This window comes from Anas platyrhynchos, chromosome 5 (genome assembly GCF_047663525.1).
Source record: "Anas platyrhynchos isolate ZD024472 breed Pekin duck chromosome 5, IASCAAS_PekinDuck_T2T, whole genome shotgun sequence".
NCBI lineage: Eukaryota > Metazoa > Chordata > Aves > Anseriformes > Anatidae > Anas > Anas platyrhynchos.
This window is the reverse complement of record NC_092591.1, coordinates 62,843,902-62,869,432: the sequence shown is the minus strand read 5'-3', so window position 1 is coordinate 62,869,432 and position 25,531 is coordinate 62,843,902. Positions and strand designations below refer to the sequence as shown.

The 25,531-nt window shown below is 42.6% G+C and overlaps 1 protein-coding gene across 4 annotated transcripts in view; it reads left to right on the top strand.

The window, feature by feature from the left end:
- DENND2B (DENN domain containing 2B) overlaps nt 1-25,531 on the top strand; it is a 155,082-nt gene that overhangs the window by 3,992 nt on the left and 125,559 nt on the right. Inside the window, exon 2 of one of the 4 annotated variants that reach the window (XM_072039361.1) lies at nt 12,653-12,723. The exons of 2 other annotated variants lie outside the window; for them this stretch is intronic. The gene's annotated coding sequence lies outside the window, so the exon portion shown is untranslated. Of the gene's footprint in view, nt 1-12,652; nt 12,724-25,531 lie in introns of those variants that run through there. One more of the 4 variants, XM_038180498.2, reaches the window with a different exon arrangement.

Here is a 25,531-nt window from a genome sequence, read left to right as displayed (position 1 = left end):
CTGCTGAGGGCCTGTCAGCCACAGCAACGGGGCTGAGACTTGAGTGAATTTGTGCAAATGTCCTCAAGGACACACTGACAGTGCAGTGAGGTTTTGTCTGTGTTCACACGCACAGAAACAGGATGTCAGCTTGGTCTTGGTGTATCAGTCTCCCGATTTCTCTTTAAAATGAAGCCATAGAAATGCTTGATATATGAACATTTATTGTTAGTGTTGGTGCCAACACAGGAAACTAGGTCTTTGAGCTGAAACATTTAACATTATTCCCTAACTCCCATGTTATTAAAAACACTCATTGTGCAAAGTTCTAATACTATTATTCATTTAATCATTCTGACAGGGTCGTCACACTGAGTTAATGGCTTGCATTTTTTTTCCCCTTCAAAGAAGGATTAGTTGTCTTCATGCAACATCCAGTCACAATCACAGGGGACGGATGCTGATTGACTAGCATTGTGCCAAGGGCCCTGCTCGGCCTGCTATTTTAAGTATTAGTGCAGAGACCCAAGTGCTTTAGGAGAGCTGCCCCGGAAGATCTCGCAACCCTGCTTTAGTGAGGAGCAGATGTTCCAGACACGGACTCGCTCCGTTGTTCTGAGAAGTCCTTCAAGTCAGGAGATGGATCTGCCTCTTGACATTTTTGCTTTCAACATCGTTACTGCTCTGAGGGAGTACAAACAGTTTCTGCAAGGCAGGATGAAATGATGGAGGAGTTTGAATGATTCTGGTCCTTTGTCCTGGTGGAAACTTTTTTCACTCGAGGTCACTGGAAAGGGAAATACATTTGGCTTGGTGTCACGCTGCATTCCGAGTGGGCACAGTGCGCTAACGAGAAATGGAGGTTATTGACTCAGCACGTGTGAAAGTGCTCCTTTATGCTACAAGATTGTAATGATCGTGGCTTCCAGTGTGTTTCAGTTCTTCATCCTGGCTTTAGGCGCACAAGATCCCCTTAGGCAGTGTTGTTTAAATGAGCTTCATTAACCGAGAATATGGTTTTGAATGTAGGGCAGATCAGCAGAGTGCAAGAGCCTACCAGTAACCCTGTGTGATGTGATGGCAGGCTCTGACTACTGCCACTGGTAAGTGGCAAATTGGGCAGCAGCTCCACACCACAGCTGGTGTGGAAGCATCTTTTGCTGTTTCTCCTGTAGAACTGAGAAAACATCCCACACCACTCGTCATGTTTAAGGAATATTCCTCGCAGGGAGTGATTCCACATATAAGTATTTGTCATGATTTGCTCTGATCTTTGGTCTCACACTCAAACCCCAGCTATACAGCTCTGACACGATGGTAGCTCTGGCTTATTGTGGGTGGCTTGGAAGAGCCATCGCTGTACCCCTTGTTGCCCAGGCAATAGGGGATGCTCAATAAATGATGGCCCACAAGGGCAGCCACGCTGTGCTGCTACCTGAAATTAAATGAAAAATGAAAGAGGATTCTTTTGTTCTTTGCTGTACCTGTTGAGGAGCCACCCATTTTATATGTGGTGCAAGTGCAAGGTGTGCTACTATTTCAGCTTTTTGTTGTGCTGTTGAGACAGAGCATGTCACTGCTGTGTGTGCTTCACCTGCTTAGTAATTCTTTGGTGTTTGTTCATTATTCATAACAGCCTGGACTACTTCTTTGGAAGTTACCTTTTTTGAGGTAATCTAGTTGCAGAGCAGCCAGCAGAAGAATTGCTCTTTCTCTCCAGGGAATGTCCTTAGGCATGGGAAGCAAAGGGAGATAGCCAGGTGACAGAGCTGTCTTCTCATCCGGCACCACAGGGAGCTGGGGATGAATCTTCGCTGGACTGCCCTGCTTTTCCTGTGGCCATGTAACTTGTACAACACAGGTAACGCTCTGGAAAAGGTAAATTCAGGAGAGATGAGGACCCTCAGACTCTTGCCATTTTATACAAAAGACCTTGTGCTTCAGGGAAAATTGCCTGCTATCTCCTAGGAAAATAATCACCATTCCTTTTTAATTTGGCTTTCTTAGCATGTTTATTTTCTTCTTTCTCCTTTTTTTCCTTGATTCTCCCTCTCAAAACCTAGCAGATAGGCTTTAACAACCTGTGCGTGTCATACCCTCTAGTTGTGCTGCATCCAGGCTGTATGTGGGTGTGTGATCTAGATCTTGTGGATCCCATTCAAACTTTGGCTTGGGGTTTGTTAGCATCTCTTTTTAGAGAGAAAATAACATCAGAGTGTAAAAAGACATTGTTTGTTCATCCCTCCACCTCCATGAGATCAGATTGCTCCCTGGCGGGGGGACCAGGACATATGGTTGAGGGGAAGTGATGGCCTCATCTTTCAGTTGGGTGGATCACCATATATTGTGCTATTTCTGCCAGCAGAAACACTGGAGAGGTCAGTACCTAGCATAACAGCACACCCTGGGAGAAAGAAGAGAATTTACTTTATGCCCTGGGTCAACCTGGCTTCTCTTTTGAAGCTTAATGTTTCAACCTAGTGTCATTATTTTTAGCAGACAGCTTAATAACGCAGAGTATGAGTTGAACGAGACTAATTTTTGGCATACTAGCGTTGACCCAGAACTACTGTGGGTAGACTGTGATATGATGGAAGAAAGCATCTGGCCTATTCTTAAATTTTGGGAGTTGATAGAGGTTTTTGCCCCGTAGGAGTGAATCTGAGCTTCCAAGCTGCAGCTGTGCTCTGGAAAGAGAATGATTAAGTTCAGTGACACATTCATGTGAGAAATTAAAATATGTAATGAATTTTGAAGCTCATGCATATTCATGAGCCTACAGATAATGGATAAAACAGCAGGAATCCAATCCTGGCTGGATTACTGCTTTGTCTTGGACCAAAACTTCCTTTTCCCTTTCCCATATGCTTTGCAGCAGAACAGGTTGGCAACCGTGTCTGCGCGTCCAGCCCAGAAAAACATGTAGTCAGAAGGTTAGCTGGGGTGGAGACCACACAAAGCAGTATGATTTGCACCAGGTGAGCTATCCCAGCATGTAGGCACTGTCTGCTTAATTCTTGCTCACCTGGCACTGTACTTTTGGCTGTTACTTTTCAAATTGCTTCTGAGTTCAGTTTTTCTTTTTTTCCCTTCCTCTTAGCCAAATAATAAAAGGCAAGTACATGTCAGCTGTTTTGGAAGAAAGTTTTTAATGGAGGTTAAGCACGATGTTAAATGTTGAGTGGTCAGTATGAGACTTCTTGACATATATAAGTTTTTAGTTGTTGTTTTGTTTTGTTCTCCCCCCCAAATATACAACAAACGGACTAACCTCCATAACTTCCAAAAACTGGATGAGGGCTTCTCAAGCAAATTAGGGTTAGTGGTTTGTGGAGTAGAGCAATTGACAATAATAATAAAAAACCAAGACAATTTAAAATGGCAGAAATATTATGAAATACTCTATTTCACATATGCAATGCATGCATCTCTTAAAAAACACAATGCATGTATCTTTCGTTTGTAAATCTCAAAGCACTTAGCTGTGTAAATGAATGAAAGACCCCACATAGCCCTGGTGGATGAGGGAAGTATCAATACATAAGAGAAAGTTCAGGAGGGTAATAACGGAAACAGAAAAAAACTTTTTCCCTCTACTTTCAGTTTAAAGAAAATTATAGGTATATGGTGCAGCAAGCTATCTTATCTTCTTTGATCTTGAACTGCAAATACATGTACGTACCCAGAATAGTGCTTTGGAGATGGCAATAACGCTGTTGCCCTTCAATTATTGAAATGACATTTTTTCAGCTAGAAAGTGAGGTTACTTAATTTCAAGATCTGTTTGATTAGGTGATGAGACTAGCCAGGATAGTTTAGGCTTTTAATACCATGTTTCTTAATGTCAGATATGTAGTAAGCATATAGAATCATAGAATCATAGAATATCCCAAGTTGGAAGGGACCCATAAGGATCATCAAGTCCAACTTCTGGCACCACACAGGTCTACGCAAAAGTTTAATAATGGACTAAATGATATATAGAGATATGATATTAACAGTTTTTTTTTGTTGTTGTTGTTGGTTGTTTTTTTTTTTTTTTTTTTTTTTTTTTTTTTCTTGAAATGTGTGCATTGTTCTGTATCTTCTGATGTTTGATATTTTGAGATAGTCATGGCCATTCTTTCTGGTTAAAAGTCAGCAGTGATTCTGGATGTAAACACCCTCCCCCCAGTATATCTATATAAAGCTTTACTAAGAAGCAAAGATGTGCTTACGTACATCAATGTGCAGCACAGGCTTACTTCTTATGCGGATTATATTTCTCACAGTTATTACGAAGATAATAACCTAGCCATATAATTTCACAAATATTCCAAGCGGTGTTTTCTATATGCTGACTAAATTAGGTATAAACCCCTTTTTTACTGGTGTAAACAGAGGTAGCTTTGATAGGCAAGTTAGTACGTGGATGTTTCAGCTACCCCGACATTTATTTTGAGTGGGGGGTTTGGGGGGTGATGGACAAAGATCTTTTCCATCTTCACAATTTCCTATTTTTAATTATGGGTTCTCAGCTCTACAAAGCCTTCGCTGGGCTAGATTGAAACAGATTAAAAAATGCTCTGTCTTTTTTTCCACCCTGCTGAGATTTGCTAAGTCACTCATGAGAATTAGACGTTCATTTCCCGTTAAAGTCAGTTTGAACCAGATACCAAAATCCTCAGTGTGGCTTTGGCCTAATTGTTTAACAATAAAACATCCCCATGCTCTTCTCAGAGGGAACTCGGTCGGAATCTTCGCATTAGGAGCATGATCAAGTGTTGCAAGCAGAAATCAGCAACTTACTGTTTCAGTGTTTTCCTTGTATTAAAGATATTTGCTTATCCATGTATATATGCCAGTATACATGTCTGCTGAAACAGAAAAGTACCTCTCTGTTAAAACAATGTTACTCCAAAATACCTGCTTTCCTATTTCCTAAAAGCTATTAAAGCTTTATTTTGTGATGTCAGTGTTTTTATGTTCTTATCCCATTGATTTTTACCCACTCGGGGAATAATCACCTATAAAAGGGTGGGTTCATCTTTCCTCAGAAGAGACTGATCACTTTTCCAGAAGCACCTACTATTAAGTACAATGTCTGTAGAAAGATCTGACCCCAGGTAAAGAGATACTGGCTTTCAGACCTCTTGTGTCCTCCCACCTGCTTTGTTAGTGGCTCGCTAGGAGGTTGTCTCAGTCATTTCATTACCTGCAATCTCTGTATTTCTGTGCGTTTGAAGGGATAACTGATGTCTCTCCTCATATTCTTGAGATCTGCGTGTTAAATCAGCTTAACTTACTAAATGCTCATATTTTGCATTTTGTTGCATTTCTTTCCTAAGCTGGAAAAGATGTGGTGGCCTGAAATCGCCCTCAGTTTTACCGTAAAGTTTCAGGGAGCAGAAGATGGAGCCTGAGGAGTGTGATTGACCGAGGGAGCTCTGAACTTGGGCAGGCAATTCCTCGTGTTTGTTCTGCACTGACACCTTTAGCCAAGCACAGAAAAGGTGTTGATGTTGGAAGTAGCTGCAGCCACACTCCTTTGCCAAAACATGAGGTGAAGCCCTGAAGGGAAGGAATAGCAATGATGTATGACCCAGCAAAGAGTATTCAAGACTATTCCCTCACAGTTTCTGGACCCTCCAAGGCACCTGACAATTCAGTAGCTGCCAGCTTGACACTCTTTTTAGAGGCTCAAAGCACACAGATTTTATAGGCCTAGTAAAGAAGCACTGCACAAGGGCACTGTTATATTATTTTTGTGATGCAGCAGCAGTTCTGACTTTGCTTTTTCTCATGGTATTTCCCACTGCCCAGTAATTGTAGCTTCTATCAGGTTACACTTTCATTTAAAGAAAACAGTACAGATACCTTTATAGTTGAACATGCCCTGTGAATACTTTATTTCACTGCTATATTAAATGTGTAACAAATCTGTTTGGCAGCTACCTAATAGGGAACAGGGAATAGGTTTCTTCTGCACATTTATTGTGCTCTAAAATTTTCAGGTGAAATTGGGTTTTAGATAACACTTTCTCTGTAATAACCTCTCACATACCGTTACTTCTTTCTCAGTCCCTTAAATTCTGTAGAAACTTTCATAGTTTATTTTTTTTTTTTAACGTATGCCTCCAGTCTGACTTGCTAGAGCAACGTCTGCGGCAAACCTAGCTGCATCTTTTGCAAAATACATGTTTGTTTTTGTTGTTGTTTTTTTTTTTTTTTTTTTTTTTTTTTTTTTTTTTTAACAGTGTAAATGGATTACACCTGGGTCATATTTTTTCCTATGTGGATTAAAAAAAAAAAAATGGATGACAGTTTCTAGCTCAGCTGGGGGAAGATGGGATGCTAAAGGGATAGATAATTTTGTAAGTGTTCTCAGCTTGCATGTTGTGAGACCAAACTAGATTGGTTTTAGTATATAAGCTGCTTGTTTCCCTCAGAGCTGTTCTCTGGCCCAAGGCGGTCACTCCTGAAAAGTGTCCTTGGTTTAGGCAGTTTGTGACCTGCCCCCTGGCCCCACAGCTGCTCCATCCTCAGGCAGTGTAAGCACATCCTTTACACCAGGCCAAATGCCAGCTGCATATTTGGGACTGAAATCACATCTGTTTTTTGAGTCAAAAAAAAAAAAAAAGGCTTGCTTTTTCATTTCATAATGTATGTTTTTTAAAATAGAGGAAATAGAAATTTAAACCACGGACTGCATAAATATTTATTTTGTCTCAGCAAAATGCAAGTGCACACAAACATAATGATATCGTGCTTCTTAGACAAGGATAGTGAAGTAATGGTTGGGGGAAAACCTGCAACGACAAGGTGACAAAGACATTAGATCTTCCCAGGACTTTGGTTTCCTGTTTGGAAATCAGACCTACCGATAGTTTTCTGTACTATGTTCAACAGTAACACCGAGCGAACTGCAAAGCAGAGACAAACACACATTCCTCCATGGCTGATACTTCACAAGAACAGGGTTATTTATCTGTCTTTAGGGCTGAGAGATGCTCGCTTGCTGGTCATTTGGGACTGCAGTTGTAAGTGCCTTTCGTGATGTGGGTTTCTACTCCATTTGTCTAGAAAGCCGCTCCTGGGGGATTGCTCCGCTGCGAGGAGCGTGCTCCTGGATGGAATTTGTGGATGACCACCTACAGTGCTCTTCCTGACTGTCAGGCTGAACCTCAGCCTTTGCTGCTATAGCGTTTGAGGGACTGATTTAGGAAAGTAGCCTGCACCCAACTCCCCTGCTTCACGCAGCTTTTCTTACTCTGCTGAATGTAAAAGGGTGAGAAAATCCCAGTAGTATTGCTTCGCCTTTGTAGCATTTCACCTTTGCTTAAAGAAGAATGTAAATTTTTCATCAGGATGTGAAGCAGTGTGAAATCTGGCTTTGAATTTGGCCTGGTGGGTTTGGCAAAGCAAGGCGTGCGATGTGAAACTAGTTTTTGCAAGGTCCTCTAAGACTTTCTGGCTAAGTGTTTTCTCATGAGCTAAACAGCACTGAGAAAGGCTCTCTGTGTGGGTAGGAGACCTCCCAAGAGCACTCTTAGTTCTGTGATTCAGTGGATGGCATCTGCCCCCTGGGTGGAGAAGACATCGATCAGTGGTACAGCAGGCAGTGAGAGTGCAGTTCTGTTGGAGACCACGGTCTGCAAACGACGTGAATCAGGTGCTGGACGTGAAGTGCCTTAACACTCCTGCCTTTCTGCAGCTCTCAGATTTAAACAACTGCTCCAGGCACTCTGGGCTTACAAGAATGTAATAGCGATTGCCCTGCAACATTAAAGTGTCGTCTAAAGATAACAAAAGCTCAGCCCACCAACGCTGTTAAACAATTGTAAACAGTACAGATTAAGTTAGCTCACAAATCAAACCAAAAAAACCTCTCTTCTCCCCTTACCAGCCCCTACAGAGACTTGTTGGATGCAACGATTTTGACTCATCCGTGGAAGACTACCCCATTTGGGAACATGGGGTATTTCTGACCAATGTAGCATCAAGCACAAGGTGTTATTTAAACTCCAGTTTGGTGAACTGCACTTTTGCCTCCACAAGTTTCCCCTCTTGCTCTAAATGGAGACAATAATATTTTTTCCTTTGTGCCCTCTGTACTTCTGTGGCTTTTTAATGCTAAATGAGGTTTCTGCTTCACTCCAGAGATGGCTGTATTTCGGCAGTAGGTGAAGCTACTCGTGTCACTGCCCACTTTTCACTATTTATTTTTCAAAGTTTTCGCAAAGTCCTTAGTTATGAATTGTAAAGACTTTGAAATCCCTCGATGTGGAATATCATCACAAAGTAACACAAAGGTTCTTGTTTCATTCAAACTTGACATAAAACCAAAGAATGAAACTTTGAAGATTTTCATGGTTTTTGGATGACTTTAGCCAGTATCTCCATTTCATAGATTAAAAAATCAAAGCAGAGGGAAATAAAATGACATATAATAACTGGAGTTGCCTACTATGCCAAAGATGCAGCTGGATTTCTGAGTCCCCTGTGAAACTTTGCTGTAATTTACCAAGTCCTTTGATCTACTGCTTTTGCAGAAGTACTGTTAGTTTCTTTCAGAAATTAAGCTTACAGTTCTAAACAAAACAAATTTTGTAGATAATTAATAGTGAATTTCTCCTGCTCAAAGAAAAGAGAAAATAAGGCTAAAGGTAGACCTAAATGCTACTCTGTAAATGAGAAAAAAATGATAAACAGTTTTACTGCTGATATGTTGCAACAGTCATGCTTTCTAGGATTATAATAGGAGTTTGGGAGCAGAGGTGGAACTGTAATGAGTTTCCTCTGATTATAAAAAAGTAAGGATAGTACATGCTATGACACTAAAGAAGAGGTGGCAGGAAAACTGAGAGAAAAATTGAAAGAAAGAAAGAAAGGCTGTACTGTTTTATCTTCTTTTAGGTCATTCCGAAAGACAAAGCTTACTCTGCCTTGCTTTGCTGTTTATGAAGTGAAAATAAGTTACTGCCTCCAAGTCAGAAAGGGCCTTCCTCTAACAAACAGCAGAGATCCAATGCCCCATTTATTGTCTTGACATTTTGTTTTATCGTTCCAGTTTGCAGAGCAGTCTCCGGAGGTTTGTGAAGTATGTGTGAGTAAGAGAGAGAAACGCGATCCTATCTTCTTCTGGGAACTTTTGGGGATTTTAGCTTGGAAACAGGCCTGGCTGTCTATCTAGACCCATCGCTCTCGCTGAGAGCACTGACAGGAGTCTGGGTGACATGGCATCCCCTTACCTCATCTCCTACTTATCCTTACATTTTGTCTCTGTGCCTACCTCCACCATCCATGCTTTGCTGTTTGCTAGCAAGCCCACAATATCTTTGGAAGTCTTTTCCATTGGCTGACTTTTATTACCTTTATTAATATTCCAGCATTGTCTACAAGCACCAGCTAGTGTTTGGAGCCAGATTTCTTGTTTTTTTTTTTCTGCATGCATAAATTGTGCGTGGGAGGAAGCAATAACAAAGGTACCTTTTCCTTTGGAAAAAGGCAGATATAAGAGCCGGACAGGAGGAGGAGAAATACATGTTAACCTTCATCCATGTATGCTAAAAAGTGGTCCAATATACAACCCCATAGCAGTTCTCTAACGTTTTGGGAAGACTGGGCCCTAAGCATTAGGGTATTGATCTAATTAAATATGGGAATCCTTATCACATATGGATGAGAAACTGTTTATATCCCAGAACTTAAACGAGATGCTAACCTGAATAGCTTTGTAGCTTGGAATGTCTGTTTTTTCTTCATAGCTTTACATAGTTCAGTGCTTTCTCTTCTTTCCTCATGCCTGAAGAATGCAGACGAATAGCTGAAAAAGGTTTGTCTCTAGCTTGTCTCTAGTGCTGTTAGGTCATTAAGGTTCTTGGCCAAAAAATATCCCTGACCTCCCTGGTCAGAAGAAACTGCATCAACAGCGATAGTTTTCAGGAGGTTAAAGCCAGTGTGTTTCAGCTGTTGTGTGTGAGGCCTAAGAGTGCCTGTGAGGATAGAGCAAAACCCTGCTATAGCTTTTTTTCATCCTTATCCTTAAACACGAATCCAGTGAAAATCTCAATGCTTGATTTCATGAGAGGATGATGCTTCAAGAAGATACAGAGACGTGTACTTCCTGTGTCTGTTTTCATAAAACGTTTTCACCTCAAAGTCTGCCATTCTAGGTGCTGATGAAAATGTAAAGCAATCATTCCCTGCTCCGATGACTCTACAAAGTTAATCACATTGAGGGAGGAGAGATTCACAAAGGGGAAAATACTGGGCTGCACATTGGTACTCTAGCTGTGGTATTATCACCGTGATGAAAGAATATTTTTAACACAGTAAATTGAAGAAAGATAATGAAGCAATTTTGAAGATTTTATTGGGGAGAGGGGATAGAATACAAACATGCTTGCTTGGAAAATGTGTAAAATAGATAGGAAAGGTGCAAAATAAGAGCCTTGAGAAAAATTTCACATGCTTGGGTATGTAGGAAAGACATTTTGTGCTGTAGGTAGAACACTGCTGTTGTCTTCATTATTTAAATTGTGACATTTTGGCATGGGGGGTGCTTATACAGGGTGGAAGAGGAGAGCATTGCGACTGTTCTTAGTGAGGTTGAACCTGATAGCCGGTAGACTACAGGCAAAAGTCAGAGGAGCTGGTAAGTAAGTTAATTTGGACAGAAGGAGGCAAGTCTCTGGTATTCGAAGGATGTGCTACATTGCTTAGAACAAAGAAAAAAAGAGGGAGAGAAGCTTGGCAGCTCTTCTTTCTTCCTGGAGTTACTGGTTGCCTTAGGGCTTGTGCACCCCACAACAATCAAGTGATTTTTCTGCAGGCAGCTGTGTCATGCTGAGCGAAGCTGGAAATAATTGTGTTCATACCAGTGAGCTGTATTTATTCTGTTCAAGTTTTGTCTTGGTGAGTGTTTTGGAGCTGCCCTCAAACAGCTGAAATACCTGTTTTGTCTGTGGGTCTGAGGAAACATAGTGGGGTTGGATATTTGTGGGTTCTTTTAGGGGATTGCCCATTGAAATCCCGAGGATGGAGGATCTGAAGAAATTAAGCTCCTTGAAGGACCTGGCCATCAGTTATGATCACGTGTAACTGGCACCGAACTGATTGTACCGCAAGTTTTTGCCTTTCAACAGCAACTACTTCCAACAACCCCATGCATGTGGACAGGAAACTCCTTCATTTCCTTGTTGGGAAGCAATCAGCGCAGCTTTCTGCTATACAGCTAATGCCTCAGCAAATTTCCCCTGAACTGGAGCCACCCTGTGGCTTTGTAGCACAAATGGACCTTTGACAGGTGGGACTTGAGGGACGTGGCGTTCGACAGACACTGGAAACGTCAGAGAGGTATCAGGGGAGCACCTGAAAAGCTGATGCTTCTTTAAGAATAAGTGTCGAGCAAAATCCCAAGATCCTGAGTTGCAGCCAGCAAACCAGAATTTCTGCAGAAAACAACGGGAAATATTGTGGAATATTCTGAGGTAGAGCAGGCTGTTTCTGTATTACTAAATGTATTCAGACACTCTTAAATCATTGCTTGAGAGGGAGGTGGTCTGAAAGCAGAGGTGGTGTGTGCCTCATCTCTCAGTCTTCCTCATAGTCGATGCTCCTGGTCTTGCACCATTCTCATTGTCTCTGTGCTTATAGCTCATTGGGTTTCGTGCCAAAGTCATGTCTCAACCTTTGTGATCCAAAGCTGTGGATGTGATTGCAAGAGGGCTCTAGGGGAACACCTGTGGGTTCTTAAAAGTTATTTTATTTCTTGAACGGTGCTGCTTCCTTGGAAAAGCTTATAGCAAGGCACTTGATCCTGTTTACATACGGAAGGTGGACCATGTATAAACAGCCCTCAGTAGGAGTTCCTCTGGCACTGGGAACCCTTTTGCACTGTCCCTCTGAGGAAACTGAGCAGAGTAATCAAAGAGCTCTCATCTTAAATTCAAATCAATGTGCCACTCACATCTGTTATTTGAGAGTATAGCACTGCACCCTTTTTGATAAAGAACCCACGTGTGGGAGGCTGACATAATCTTTCTCAGATGGTTAGTGCTTGATCAGTTTCAGATAATATTTATCTTCTTGCATTTGTTGTTGTTCTTAGCCCCAACATTTCCTGTGTTATGAACCTTGTGGGAAGGTTTGCTTGAGTGACAGGCCCTGGCTAATTTCACCCCATCCAGAAATCTAATGATTTAAACTTCTGGATTCTGATCCATATCACCTACAGTCCCATATGGCTTGGGCTTGTTGCTGAGCATTGCTCAAAGTATTTTCTTTATTACATTAAAGACCTTTTGAATTATTATGTACCACTGTAAGACGTTTTGCATGGTTATTTGAAGAAACAACGTATTTCTGAAGACAATCAGTGGTAGTCTTTACTATCTACACTTCAGCAAGAAAATATGAATTGTCCAGGTTTACCAGGCAACAGTGAAACTCTCTGGTGGCGCATGAGTCCGTTGTGCAGAGCTGTGTGTAATGCTGAAAGCAGCTTTTGAGTTGAAGTCTGCTGAGATAGGGGGCTGTTGTTCTAATGGTTTGAATAAGTAGACTTTGGGTCAAGCTCATAGGAAATAGCAATGTTGCCGCCTGGGAAGTGGAGTATAGTTTGTTTTCTTTTAATGAACAAGGTTTTCTCTTTGGCTTTTCTTTTTTTTGAAAAGTGGTGTTTGCTATGCAGGATGTGGATCGCTGCAAATGGACCAGTTCTTTCATTTGAACAGTCAAGGTGTTGCCTCTTTACATGACTGAGTAAGTAAAAGATCGTTACTTGCATAAGGTATTTTGTTTTTCAGAAGGATACTATATTTAAAAGTTAGAGTTTGGATTCTGCACGTGTGCATTACTGCCAAGCACAGGAAAGGCAGTGAGGTTAGTACTCATGTACATTGCTACGAGGCAAGGACTTAACTGATGTTTTGGGGGCTTCCCTGTCTGAACTGGAAAAGAGAAGAATCATTTAAAGATAACGTGTAATTTGTATATTTTTTTCTTCTTGAATTATAATATGGTTTATTGTGTCTCTTTTATTATTTTGAAATTAAGCTTCAGTTAAACTTCAAAGTACTATTTTAATTTTGAAAAGAAATATTAATACACTTCATTTTAGAAAATGCTGTGGAAAAATGTGTCCTTAATTATTTACAAGTAAAATATTTCAGCATGTATTTTGTATCACCAAATCTTTACTTTTTGATGAACAAAACGTTGAAAGCAGTGCAACTTGCTTCAATATTCTTGTCCATTTTAACACCCATGGCAATGTTTAGATCGTTCTATCTATGTAGAGAAAAGAAAGTATTTTTTTTCCATTTAACTGGATGGTTTATAAGAAGAGTGAGTATTCAAAAACCAAAATAAAAAAGCTCCCAAACTGGGCTCCCGTTGTGCAAAGATTTCCTGTTGCAGTTCCAGTTTTACCATGGGGCTGCAGATAACCTCCCTGGCACGTTGCTTTTAGTGAAACTGGCAGAAGATTTTGGAAATTGTTTCCCCAAGGATAGCAAACTTAAAATATGTTTTCTGTGTTTTTTTCTTTTTCTTTTTTTTTTTTTTTTTTAACTTCAGGTTAGCTAGGAAAATCTACATAGCTGAGAGCCTCGATAAGTGTGAATAATTGAATTTACCATCAACCCTTTTTGTAAGCAGGAAATCATACTTTTCTGTGATGCAATATTGCTGTTCAAAGGAAAGATGCTAGCTTGCAAGAGTGTCTTTCCTGTTCGCTACATCTGTTTGTGTAAACAGGGATGTTTTGAACTTTGTCTGAACCAGATCAGTATCTTGGCCTGGAATTAATCATCAGGAAAAGCAGTGACCCAGTTCCCCAAAGCTGCTCTAATGCCGGCATGGCTGCTACTTCTTAAGCTCCTCCATGGGTCAAAAGCGACATGCTGAATGACTCTGAAAAGTATGTTCTGATACTTCTTCTTTCTCCAAAATCCACCTCTAATACCAGTCCCTGCTATCCCATTACTCTTGCCATGTTAACAAAGAGTTTGAGTGAATGTAAGATTTGGAAGGGTGGGGGAAAAGATTTTTTTCCCAAATCTGTTTCTTTAGGGCTAGTTGACATTCTGCCTACATGAGATAGGAGCATAAAAATAAATCTGGTTCAGCATGTGGTTCTGTTTGGAATATTAAATCGAGCTGCTGAAAGCCCAGGTGCAGTGGCACGCCTGTGGATGAGAGCTGGGGAGGGAGGAGCGTGCTCTGCTGACCCAAGCATCACCCCTTGGGCAGCCTTTCCAGCCCAATTCCAGTGCCAACACTGACTTCACTGGCAAGTAGCAAATTAGTAGGGATCGGAATTTCCAAGCAACATGAGCTCAAACACCTCGGAAAACGGAGTCTCTTTGCTCCAGTTTCCTCTTGATGGGTGTTGAGCTGTGTGGTGTTCCTAAGCTGTGCTGGCAGGAAGGGCTTGGGCTGTGGTGGGAGCAGGTTCCTGCTGTGGGGAGGTGACCTGCCTGCCCTACAGCCCTGCTGGGGTGCCCCAGGTGTCGGCAACCCTAGGAGGGTCCTCATGGGCCATTAGGGCCGATGCCTTGCTGTTGGGAGGTGGATGTATCCCTTACAAATGACGCAGCAGGCACCGCTTTGACCCTGTAGTTCTGCTTGTTGGGAAGCCATTCGAGTGTTTTGCTAGCATTGCCAGTTAGAAATATTCTTCTAATTTCTGGCCTAGGATTGCTCGTGGCCAGTTTCTGTCTAAATTGTTCTCAAGTCAATCAGAATAAAATGGGTGCTGAGTACAGGGAGTGAACTCTGCCTAGCGAGCCTGTGGAAAAACCCTGCTGAGCAGGCTCCTCTCCTAGGCTTGCAGCGTTAGCCTGCTCGACTGTGTGTGACTGGAAATATTCAGCATGGTCCTGATGCTCTTTCAAATGGAGGAACGTGGGTCTGGTCCCACTCTTGGAGAAGCCCGTGGAAAGGCCTGCGTTTGTCTTCAGTGGTCTGGAGAATTCAGCCTTGTATGGCTTGCACAGAGCAGGCGCCAGATGCATCTCCCACCCACAGCTCAGGCAGCGAACATGTGTGTGCAAGGCTGGTGCAATTATGAGAGAATTCAAAGGGAGCTATGGATCCAAAAAGAAATATTCATAGGCTGATCTGTGCCTCGGCAGCGCGCTTTCACACAGCCACCAGCTGTAGTGTGGGGCCTCTCCAGAGAAGGGAACATCAGACGTGCCCTGGTCCCTCGGGATCGTGAGATGTACACGGATCTTCCCTGGGGCTGAAGGTGCCACCTCTGGGGGCTCTGTGTGCCTATCTTTAAGTCCTGATCAGGTTGTTTGGTTCAGGAGCATAGAGCTGCTTGCTTGCTTGCAGTTTAATCTGGAAGAAAGGTCTTTCAGTTGCATGCATTTTGGCAGTCAAGAGGGATATTTAGGGGAAGTGAAGCTTGAACTATAAGCAGCACATAATGATTTATTTGGAAACAATAAGGGCAGGAATGACTGTGGAGTGGGCTATGAGTAGAACTAGTGATTGGAAAGTTGATGTTCTCAAAAACTGTAACCTATCAAGGACAGACTGACGTGTAGATGAATATGTTGATATTTGCTACAGGAAGATACCAGGAAGTTTTGATGGTGTGAAACCTCATGCACCTTCTAAGTTCTTGATTTTCATCTCCAGTAATGCCATTTCTAGGGTATGAATTCCTGTGCTTCCTCAAACCCAGGAGGTGTGGGACAGGGAAGAGCTGTTTGGATGAGGGGTCTCTGCAGAACATGGGGTTTGTGGCATCCTGAATGCCTGTTTCTCCTGGCAGACTGTGGCTTCATCAGGCCCCCAGGATGCTGGCGGCAGCCTGCAAGAAGTAGTTGTCAGCTTTCAGTCAGGAAGAGAAAGCTGTCATTGAAACTACACATGGTTATCAAAAGTCTCTCATTTTTGTCATTAAATATAGCAATGTGGACACTGATGTCGGAGTGTGCTGGTCTGGCCTTTCAGTATTCAAATACCAGCCTGGCTGATTTGTTTTTTCACTCCTCTTCATCTTTATGCATCCTTTAAGGGCTGCCATGTTGTGGTCCACATGCTGTTGTGTTTAGCTGGCAAGTGAAGCAGTTCATGATTGCTCTGCGTATAATTACAGTGGCTAAGAACATTTAAAGCTCAAGCGAGGATTGTTCTGTCACAGTGCACTCTTACATAGTGTGGTTGTGTGGGAGATGGCAGGTGATGTAAAAAAAAAATCACAATAAAATTGGTGGAGTTGGCAAGAATAAGGAAGGAAAAATTTTTTTTCATTTCAATGTGATTTTTTTTATTTTCTCTTTTAACGCCCAGGTTCCTGGAGTTCAATGATTATTAGAAAATCTTGACCCTTTCTATCTTTTATACCTACGAGGAAAAACTTGGAAACGTGAGTCACAGAATCACAGAATTTCTAGGTTGGAAGAGACCTCAAGATCATCGAGTCCAACCTCTAACCTAACCCTAACAGTCCCCACTAAACCATATCCCTAAGCTCTACATCTAAACGTCTTTTGAAGACTTCCAGGGATGGTGACTCCACCACCTCCCTGGGCAGCCCGTTCCAGTGCCTCACAACCCTTTCAGTAAAGAAGTTCTTCCTAACATCTAACCTAAAACTCCCCTGGCGTAACTTTAGCCCATTCCCCCTCGTCCTGTCACCAGGCACATGGGAGAACAGGCCAACCCCCACCTCTCTACAGCCTCCTTTAATGTACTTATACAGAGCAATAAGTCCCAAAGGCTTGCAATGTACAATGCTAGCAGGAGGAGATCAACATTTACCTGTACCTATTTTTTTTTTTATTTGTTAAGATAATTTTCCTTGTATCCTGGGGGAGTGAGGTGATGTCTTTCATTGTCCTTAACACAGATGAGTAGCTACAAGGGACAGCCAAACTCATAGCTTTGAATAACTTACTATTTACTGCATATTTAGTTTCCTACGGATGTCACTGGAAATACATTTAATATTGCTACCAACCCCTTGCAAGGCCAAAGATCCTGCCAGGGGAGAAGCTGGTAGTCCAAAATTCCAGTTCTGTGTAACTAAACAAATATTTCAGTAAATCCCTGAGAATGGAAGCTGGGGGCCTTGGCATGACAAGCAGACCCATCAAAAGTGGATATTTTGTTGTTTGTCTTGCATTTGATTTTAATAACAGGCAAAGATTTCCATGCAGGAAGAATGCACATACTGTACACAATTTGTCTAAAGCATACTTTTACTAGAAGGGAGGAAGAAAAAAAAAAAAAAGGAGAGGAATAACTTTTCAGAGAGAATTTCTCGCTGATGTTGTCTTCCATTTAAAATGAGGCGTTAGCTCACAGGCTGGAAGTGTTTTCCTGCCTCGGTCTAATGTATCTTTTCTGACCATGTTCTCCACTTTGCTCCTGTTCCAGTAAGTGCTCTGAGGTATGAAGGTGAGCAGGGGCATTTGATCGGGGCAGTTGGCTGCCCAGGCACTCCCTGCCTGCAACTGTATCTCTAACGTCGAACTTTGTGGGAAGTCAGATGTGATTGTGTATAGAGTCCTCTTTATTTATTTATTTTTTTAATTTTTATTATTATTTTTTAATGCCAGTTACCCGCATGAGCCTAGACCAATTTGCTTTCCAAGTTTTTAACTGGAGCAAAGTGTTTTGAGGTTTCATGTGCTTTCCGATGGATACCCAGTTTTATTTGGTAGAATGCAAGCTGGAGTTGAAAGCACTGAACTGTTACAAAAAAAAAAAAAAAAAAAAAAAGAGAGAGGGAGACAAAACAAACACCTAACAACAAAACCACCCCCCATACAAACAAGCCTTCCAGGATACAAAGTTCATAGAAAGTTGCATGTGGATTCAGACAATCAGGCATGCAGGAAGAAGGTCTTTGCATCAGTAATAACCAAATGAGAAGGGTGTAATTGGTCACTCCGGTGGTGGTTTTCCAACAGCCTGTTATTTGACTGTGTCATCACAGCTTTAGAACAGGGCAGGTCACCAGTGTGCTGTGTTTATATTTCCATGGCCGAATGCTCTGTGGGCCAGCCTTGGAGCCCAGCCCCTGGTATGATGATGGCATTTTTGTGAACTCATTAATGACAGAAGCAATCTTCTGTCTTCAAGTGTGTGTATAGAGGTTTTTTATCAGTCATTTCAGCAACCAGTTGGCAGGTTCAAACAGGTATTTCAGCATCTGAAGCCTTGGCTGATCGTAGGCATGAACAGTAACTTCAAAACTTGCTACTGCCTACTTAATGAAGCTGCCTCTGGTTGGTAGTTGCAGTGCCTTTGCAGACATCTAACACAACTTGCCTTGCATTACCTTCAGGTTATAAGATTAATGTTGTTTTGCCTTTATATGTGTTTTGTTTGAAAAAGTCTTCTACAGGCAGTTTTTTCATGACTCAATGACTTTGAGGAGCAAGGGCTTGTGAGGCAGCAGATCAGTACAGTTAAAACAAGCTAAACATCAAATTGTTGGGAATCAGAATGGCTTTCCTTTGCCACCTAAGAGTCATGCTTCACATGTGAATGATCTTTCAACCTAAACTTAAACCATGAGGTTCAGGGCAGAGCCATTTATAGAATTGGTTAGGTCTGTAATTCCCTGCATGAATAACAGGATGGTCTGAAAAAGAAAACAAAGATCCTTGCTTCTCAGCGAAGGCACAGAATGAAGACGATCAAATTCTCTTGGGTTTTCTTATTACTGGTGTATTTTTTTCTTCTTGTGGAGCAGAATTGGTGGGGTTTCAGAAATATACTCAATCAGTGTAAACCATTTCCTATTGTGGCTGGCAGCTGTTTGCAGATGTGGGGCACGGCAGCAGTCCTTATGAAACAACTGCTTGTGGAGAACAGATGAGCCTGAGGTTCTGGTTAAGGGAGAATGCGCCCCCCCCCCCATAAATTACTGCATTATTATATATCAGGAGCACTTCTGTAGCCTCTCGTTGGAGCAGCCATCGAGTGAGATTCTGCATCCCACACTTGAGAATGGTCCCAGCTCAGCCAAATATTTGACCGTGTGCTTGAAAGCTAAGCACCGATTTCAGCAGCTTGCTTAAGGGCTGACTCAGGTTTCACGCTGGTCTGGAAGGCTGCAGTAGTTCTCATGACTCTTCTCGTATGGTGTTTTCCCCAGTGAGAGGGGGCAGCACTTTTACGTGGCTGGCTCACTGGGGACGTGTGTCTGAGGGTGGGAGTGGGGTGACACATCCACTGATACTGTGGTGTTGGTGGGGGATGAGTTGTCCCAGGCTCACGTACGCTCGAAGTTCACTGATTGTGCGTTCCAGCGTGAATGCGTGTGCGGCAGAGGGCAAAGTTGAAACAGGGCAAGAAAGTTAAGTTACGCTAATTAACTGCCTTCCCGTTAAGGAAGGAGAACCAACTCAAAAGATACGGGGAAGATTATTCAGGGTCAAATGACACCCTTGATTTTCCATCACTACCGTCTGAGACTTGTAGTGTCTGACTAGCCCAAGGCTTGCCGGGCAGTGTGCTGCCGGGGTGGTTTGCCTTAGTCATCGTGTCTCACCCCGAGTGGGCTGAGCCGTGGTATTGTTGTACCCATTATAGATATTGACATAATTCAGTGTTTGCTTGTTTTTCTCCCATGCGCAGTGTTGTTTTATTGTGTGTCTGTTTCCTTTTTTTTTTTTTTTTCTTTTTAAAAAGGAAAAATACTAAATCAGCCTTAATTTGTCAATGACCGATTGATACCCCAGAGGGTCAGCTTCCTGCCTGTCAGAGTAACCGGTGATGGTGGGGATCCATGCAGCTGTGGGTTGTTGCTACTAGCAAGAGTAGCTCTGCTGACTCAGGCTTCCATAGAGCCCTGGGATTTCGCATTTACCACGCGTGTTTGCTCCTCCTTCATTGATTCAGTGTGCTAAATCGTAGACAGTTCAACAGAGAGATAAGAAAGAGAAAAAACAAGGACAGACAGACTTTTTGCCATTTTGGACAAAAATAAATGTATGGTATAGAGCCGTTCCCAGAGCTGTACAGCCCTGCCTTCGTGTTTTGAGAGTGCACGTGATTTACTGCAGAAATCGGTTTGGCATAGCATAGGCTGTGCAGATCCAGCAGGACCTACCATTATCTTGTCATGTTTTTTAGCAAACTGACTTTTACAAGGCAGCAGTTCAAAAACATGAAAGAGAAATGTGCAGAAAGCCCGTCGTTTTGTGTCCCCCCATCCAGGGTGTGCTGGCAAATCTGCCGCAGCCGCACCCGCGGGCAGTGGCGGTGGTACGCAGCTCCCTTGCTTGTGGGTTTTGGGCATTCTCTGTGCGTGAGCTGGTATGGGTCTTGGTTGTGTTATTGTGCTGCAAAACTCCCAAGTTGCTGACTTTTCTGCTAAGTATGGGAGTTGAGACATGGCTTTCTGTCATGTTTCACTTTACAGACTTAATAACGTTTCATTTGTACAGCGAGAGTAACAAATGCACTGTTAGCAAAATTTTGCAAGTCTTGCTGCTTTTTCAGCTCTGTTTACCCACAGCCTGCAGTCTCAAATGGACAAAGGAAAATGGACAGAAAGCCGCTGGGTTCATGGACTTGCTCTGACTAGCGTTTGAAGGCAGAGTTTGAGCTAGATGCACCATTTGTTGGAGCCAGAAGGACGTTTTTAAAGCATATCCCTGTTACAGTCTCAGCACCGAAGCAGTATTTCTGCATTCTCAGATGCTTAGCAAATGTGCCTAGGTTTTTGTTTATTTTTAAGGAGTTAATATAAAGTGTGTAGAATTTTCCTCCCTTCTAGGCATTCTGAATGTTCAGCCCATGTACACCTCAGAAAATAGCTCCTATTTAATAATATCTTTATACACTACTGTTAAGAGATGGCTATCTCAGACAGCGAAGCTGTGGATGTGCCCAAGGGTGAAAAATGAACAAGAAGTAAGAACTGGGGAGGGGAGAAGGAAAGCGTGTTGTCTGTGCAGGTTTTTTTCAATGGAGAATGTGTGTGAAGGGTAGGGGTGGAGATGTTCTGCAGAGCACTTTGAGATAACAAACAGCTTGCTTCAGCTTAACAGCGTGGATTGAAATTGACCCCTTTCACTGGGTTTTAAGGTGAAACTTCAGGGCTAGAGGTGTTTTCCCTCCAGCTCCTGAGCTTAGTGTGAAGAAGAGTTGGTTGATACCACTGTCCTCTCCTTGCAGTTTGACAGATGCCCTGTAACAGTGTGTGTGTGTCACTGTGCTCTGTGAAACTGCTCTACAAATCCTTTCTTGAAGGCATGACTGCTTTCTCTGTAGAAACTACTTATTTTCTTTTATTTCCTCATTAGAAACTACTTTTCACTCCAAAGACCCTCCTGATTTTGAAGAACGAGGCAGAGCAGAGATGCCAGTAAAGGAGACCCATCCACTGTTGCAGCAGGTTTCAGCCCCCCTCCTGCAGCCCATCCCGTGGTAGATTTTACTTCCTGTCACAAATAAGGTCTTAAAATCTTTCGAGTGGCTCATCCAATAGAAAAGCCTCTCCTCTGTGTTAATGGTTAATAGGTCTTTCTACCAGATGTAAAATCCAGTGAAACATATACAGTTTCTTTGGTTTTAACAGGAACAGATGATTTAATAAGCAGCTATAAATCTCTTGGGAATGTATAGACATAGTCAAACAGAACACTTCTGCCAGATTTTTCACTGACTAGACGTACAGCATATGAGTCATAGCAGTCTGCTCCATTCTCCATCTCAAATGCCTGCTGTTGTTGTTTTTTGCTTTCAGAGGTGCTGTGCTGCATGTTGGGGGGGGGGGGGGGGGTTATCACCCTCCCGTGTTAATAGGCTTGCTCTTTTATCTGGGAGATAGTGTTCAGGCAGCTGACTTTCATTCTCTGGCTGTGCATGACATTTCTTTTCCATTCCCTAGCCCAGCTTGTGATCTTATAGTTGTATAGTGAAAATATTTGAGGATTGTCTTAATACAGCCTCCTGAATGGGGTTAGTAGTGGGAAAGTGGTTAAATCAAAAGGGGGTGTAGTCAGCCTCTTTCTTAATACAGCAGTGCTTTCCTTCCAACAATCTTAGGCCACCTTACGAAGTTTAATACATTTATACTAACAGTATTTCTAATAAACTTCATTTATGGCCAGGTCTTCAGAGATGAGAAAACCGAGACAGAAAACAGATTCAGGTACCTGTGGCTCATGCTGAATTGCGGCAGAGAGTTAAATTTCCTAAAGTATTTTAAATACCATTCCAAATGGATGTAAAATGGGTTTGTGCTTTAGAAACATCTTCATTTCCACCTTGTTGGTTTGCTGGCTTTCCAGGAGTGTCATTGGATGTCTAGGAACTGGGAATGCAAGATCCTGCTTTGAACATTTCACAGAATGACAGAATAGAGCCTTCGGGACCTTTTTTTTTTTTTTTTTTTCCACAGAATCACAGAATTGTCTAGGTTGGAGTTTGTTTGCAAGCCATGTTAGCTACACTTGGGAGCCTCTCGAAAGGAGGTGAGGTACTAGAGTTGCTGCTATTTGCTCCAGGTCACACCATAGTAAATCAGAGATGAAATTGGTGATAAAACACCAGTCTGGGTAGGGTGATTTCAACCACTGTGGAGGTGCTTGTAAGACAGATGTAGTACAGCTTATTCTGAATGCAACTGGATGAAGGGGATATTTAAAATGGCCTACAGTACATTATTCATATTTTTTTTTAATTTTGCAGTGTAACTAACTAATATTTTAGAGAGTGATCAGATGTGAAATCTTTGTCTAAGAAAAATGGTGCAAACTTGTGATTTAATTTCATGCATAGGCAGGAGAAAACATGGTCTAAATCTTTCATTCCCTCAGGACTACGTTCACTTCTGTTGTGTTCCGGGACCGTGTAAATTGTGAGGAAAGTTTCTATTTCAGTGGTAGGGACGACAAAGAAAACTTCTACGTGTTTGGCCTTTTCCAGGCTGAAGGGAGTATCAAAAATGCATAGATGTGGAACAGGTTAAGAAACTGGAAACAGTTTCTTGGAGGTTGATTTATGTGCAGAATTGTAAAATGTGAAGAACAATGTATATTGTTTGAAGTTTGTGGTGAGACTATAGTTTACTGTGTTGCTCCAGTAACGCTTGCTTCTGAGCTGCCAGAGGTTCAGAAAGCCAAAGAGGTATTGCGTTACTAGGTAAAGGACATTGTCCAAAGTCAGTTAACTGGATGGGGTCAAAATCAAGAACAGCATTTGATTCTTCTGACTCCTTGTTGGGTCCCTTCTCTGTTTCCTTCACAGCACGGATTTCACCCATATATATGTGCAAAAAGGCCCTTTCAGATCTTTCTGGCAAATGGAGAGCATTGCTTTGTACTTCCAGTAAGCACATGGCTCTCATATTTACTGATGAGACTTTCACACATGAGGAAATTAGAAAACTAAAGTTGTAAGCAGCATGTCTGTTCTTGAATGGGGAATTTTCCCCGAAGCAAGCTGCGATGCACTCTCTTAATGGTTTGCATCTTATGGTTCAGATTTTCCATAGGCTGCTTCCAGCACCATGGGCACTAACCTGTGTTTGCACGCACACACCCAGCTGCGAGGGTAAGTTACCTGTCTCAATCTCATCTATTAATCGGGCATAGTCAGTGCCTTTCGAGGTCTGGCCCTGCACTGAGCTAAGGATGTTGGTGTGGTGGTACAGGCCAGGGCTGCGCCATAAATCTGGACTTACAGCAGGGTTTTTGCCAGCACTTCTTCACTGGCACCCAGATCTTTTGCAAGCTTTCTGATGCACGGTCTTTGCCCACTGAATGGTGCCCAGCTGGTGTTGTAGGGTTTCAGCAGCCCTCAGCAAGCAGCAGCAGTTCCTGGGAGCTGTCTGTCCCCTTAAAGCAATGTATATAGCAATGGGGAACGCCACGTGACTACGTGGACCTTATCCAGTGTTTTAAACAAAAAATATCCATAACGGTGTCCTGGCCTGTATAAGCTGTATAGTTTTCCCAGACTTGGAAGAAAAGTACTGGTACTTTCCCAAGTTCCACCCTTTTCAGTTAGATGTTAGAAAAACCAACCCCCACACAGCATTGATTCTTGCCTTTCTTTTGTCTCTAAAATGGGAGATACTGTAATTAAAAGAAGAAATTATGCTTTTTAGTGGCAACGTTATCTCTGAAGCATCTGTTTTGATGAGAATAAAGTAAAATTACTACTTTTAATATATATATATATATATATATATATATATATATATATATATATTTATTTTTCCCTTAAATAATGACTTCTACTCTTAGTGAGGAAGAGGAGACCGGTAGGTGTGTGATTTCCCAGCAGACTGAACCAGGGTTTGAGGAGAGACCTTTCATGGATGTGGGGCTGTCTTCAGCAGCTTTCCCCGCCTCTTTTTGGAAAAATGCACAGCGCCAGAGGGGGAAGAATGACCTTGCTTTTAAGGCATTCATCTGGAGCTCAGGCACTTGGAGCTGAATTCCCAGTGCTGGGACATGCTTCCTCTGTGGTCTGCAGCGTGTTGCTCAGGGATGTCTGTGCCGCACAATGGAGCTTGGCACACAGAGCCCTAGGGCTGACTCCAAGAGCTCTGCACAGCCCCATGGCGCAGGGGGGCACTGTGTGGAGACACGGCTTCTTTCCTGAAAAAATGCAGCTGTGATAGCTCAAGCCCTGTGCAGTTGGGGCTGTGCTGCTTTCAGTTCTGAGTTCTGTGGCTAAGGCTCATTTGGCCATCTCCATACTACGCTTCACTGCTGAACCCAAGAAGCACTAAGGTACTCAGAAATCTCTCCGAAGCTCACCAAATATTTTTGAACTGTCTGCACAGTCTGGTTTTGGATGACTTTTGTTTTGCACAAGCTTGTCCTAGCCACTCTGCTGTCACTGATTTTCATTTCCTCTGCGGCACTGGAAGCTAGCTAGAAGGCAAGCTTCACTTCAGCAGTTCCCATGCCCAAACAAATAGTTTTCTAGGAACAAAAACGTTCCAATGTCCCTTGGAGCTGGGCTGGCCCTGACTGCCTTGCGGGGCCTAAACACAACCTCACGGGAGGCAGCAGAGCCTCGCAGGCAGAGCCCAGCTGTGCGCTGTTTGTGAGGGGAGCGATGTGCAGCCTCGTGCACAAATCCGCTTAACGCCTTTGTTCCAGGCAGCCAGACAGCAGTGGCATTTACCCAGACCTGTAAGGCGCACAGAGGGCCACGAACGAAAGAATGAAAGGAGCTGTGTATATTCAAAGTAATATCTTGTTTATATGCTCTATCCAAAATAGAGAAGAAAATAACTTTATTGTCTGTGGCTTGAGAAATCTGTCTGCTGTTATGAGCGTGGAAGACAAACTCATTATATGCCTAAGAAAACAGATGCTGTTGCTGGCTTTGGTTTCTGTGGGGTGTAGGTGACCTGGGGGAGCACTGGACTGGTGTCCCAGTACCCTTCCTCCCCAGAGATGCTAAGCAGGGCTCACAGACACCCCCAGCACGTTACCAGCACTTCACAACATCTCCAGGCCAACTTGAAGGTTCCAGTCATGACTGAAATAAAGGAAGCCAATTGCAGAAGTTATCCCACAGAGAAGTCATTCCTTTGTGTCCAAGTGAACGCCAGGCTGACATTTTCTTT